Source organism: Rhinopithecus roxellana, chromosome 10, assembly GCF_007565055.1.
Source record: "Rhinopithecus roxellana isolate Shanxi Qingling chromosome 10, ASM756505v1, whole genome shotgun sequence".
NCBI classification, from domain to species: Eukaryota; Metazoa; Chordata; class Mammalia; order Primates; family Cercopithecidae; genus Rhinopithecus; species Rhinopithecus roxellana.
The window spans coordinates 86533006-86535428 of record NC_044558.1 but is presented as its reverse complement, the minus strand read 5'-3'; the positions used below and the strand labels follow the sequence as shown (position 1 = coordinate 86535428).

At 50.0% G+C, this 2423-nt stretch overlaps 1 long non-coding RNA gene across 1 annotated transcript; it reads right to left on the bottom strand.

Moving 5' to 3' along the window:
* Positions 1-2423, bottom strand: LOC115899911. Its single transcript, XR_004059501.1, has 2 exons — positions 2346-2423; positions 1-496 (listed from the first exon to the last, which is right to left on the bottom strand). It is a non-coding gene; the product is annotated as an uncharacterized LOC115899911 (long non-coding RNA).

The following is a 2423-nucleotide window of genomic DNA, read 5'->3' as shown; positions in this document are numbered from 1 at the left end:
TTTTATTTTGTTTATTTATTCATTCTTGCTGGGGTGTGCGGCAGAGAAAAGAGGCCTGGGCTTGAAGTTTAGACAAACCTAAGTTCAGAATCCATAAGCTGGAGGCCTCAGGCAGGTCACTTCCTGTCTTGCGCCTCAGTTTCCTTATCTGTAAAAAGGGAATAATGATAGCATAAAATCTCCAGGGGACTGTGATGAAAATTAAAAAGAGCATGCTTGGGAAGCCTTGGTGCCTGGCACCTTCTATGGACTGCAGAAATATTAGTTAATATTCTGATGCTGTTACCGCATGTAGAGTCTACCCAGTGGGAGCTAGGCAATTCAGACCCAGGGTTGCTGATATGACATCATCTACTCATCCAAGATATGCTGGGCTTCTACAGTGCAGCAGGTACCCTCTAGGTGCTGCGGATGCCACTATGAACAGGACATCCAAGGTTCCTGCTGTATGGAGCCAAGTGAGCTGGAAATTCCATCAGTGTCATCATAGGGGAGTCTGAGAAATGAAAGAAATAAAAAGGCATGAGCATGCTTACTTCCTATTTTCTGGAGGATGTGCTGGGATCCAGGGCCACCCAAAAGCACCAACTCTGAGACGGGTCTTCAGAGCCTGGGGAGGGGCTGGGGGCTGGGAATCCCGTAGGGGAGAGTGGGAACTTTTGTTTCTTACTACATTGAAAAGAAAAGGCACAGAATCTGGCAGCTGTGTCTTTGTCCTGCTTGGTCCCAGCACTACCTGTGTAGCCTCAGACCACCACTTCCCCCCAGTTTTGCGCATGCAGGGTGATCTCATCCTCCTCCTGGGCTGTTTTGAGAATTAATAGTGGTATGCCCCATATGAAAGCTCTAAGAGGATGGCAGCCAAGAGAACATTGCTCTGGTTCCCAGGATGTAACGTCCGTACCCTGCACCACAGTACCCTCTAAGGTCTCTTCTTCCCTGGCGGAACCAGCTTGGAGGCCCCTCCTTTTCCCGGGCCTCTCCTGAGCCTGGCGTCATATTTTCACCTGATTGGTGACAGCCCATGGGGTTTAGTGACCACTTTCCTCGTGTGTTAGCTGACTCCTCACCAGGTGGCCGAGTTAGCAGGAGCAGCTGCCTCCCTCCTCAGCGTCCTGACATGAAGGGCTGGCTGGATCCAGAAATGCAATGACAGCCCAAAGGGGAAGAGGACACCAGGCAGTGTGGAAGGATCGCTGGGTAAGGCTTGGCCAATATTGTCTCATACTGGTTATTACCGTGCACTCCCAAGTCCCCCCGACTCGGATTCCAATCCTTGGTCAGCTGTGTGGTCCAGAGCAGGTGGCTTCACCTCTCTGAATCACAAGGATTCCATGAGGTCATAGATAAAACTGTTGATCACAGGGCTGGGTGCATGGTTAGTGTTCAATAAATGTGAGCCATGACTTTGACTTCAGAGGCAGTGTAGCAGATGAGACAAGAGCCAAACTGCCCAGGTTCGAATCCTAGCTCTGCCACTGACATAGGCATGTCAGGTAATCTCTCTGTGCCTCAGTTTCGTCATCTTTAAAATGTGTTTCATAAAACATCCTTCCTGACGGTCATGGTGGCTCACGCCTGTAATCCCAGCAATTTGGGAGGCCGAGGGGGTGGATCACCTGAGGTCCAGAGTTTGAGACCAGCCTGACCAACACGATGAAACTCTGTCTCTACTAAAAATACAAAAATTAGCCAGGTGTGGTGGCAGGTGCCTGTAATCCCAGCTACTCCGGAGGCTGAGGCATGAGAATCACTTGAACCTGGGAGGGAGGCAGAGGTTGCAGTGAGCCAAGATCATGCCATTGCAGTCCAGCCTGGGCAACAAGAGTGAAACTCCACCTCAAAATAAATAAATAAATAAATAAATAAATAAATAAATAAAACATCCTTCCTAGTAGGATTGTGGGGAGAAGTACAAGAGTTTTAGGCACATACATTTAAAGTGCTCAGAACAGAAGCTGGCACAGGGCAAGTGCCCCATAAATGCTAATGATTGTTATTTCTATTTTCTACCTTTGCATCCTCTCTCCTCCCCCTCATCCTTGAAATGAGAAGGTGGATTAGGTCATCACGGTTCAGTTCCCTGCTCCTTCACCAGGCTTCCCCTCCTTCTGGGTTCCCTGGTACCAACTGAGCTGCGTTTTAGGCAGAGGGGTCCTCTGGAGGTTTGGGGATGGCCTGGAAAGGGAGAAGGAGGGGAGTTTCTTCCTGAACATACCCCACCAGCAGACTCACCAATAAACAAACACAGCCCCGTCGGCACATAAACACACACTCACTCCTGCACCCACTCAAATCCACACACAAACTCATTCCACCCTGTCCCACTCACTCAGAAACCTCACCCCAGCCCCTGCCCAGGTCCCAGGCAGGGCCAGGTTTCTCTGGTGCGTCATGCGGCACGCAGTGATTCTCCCCACAAC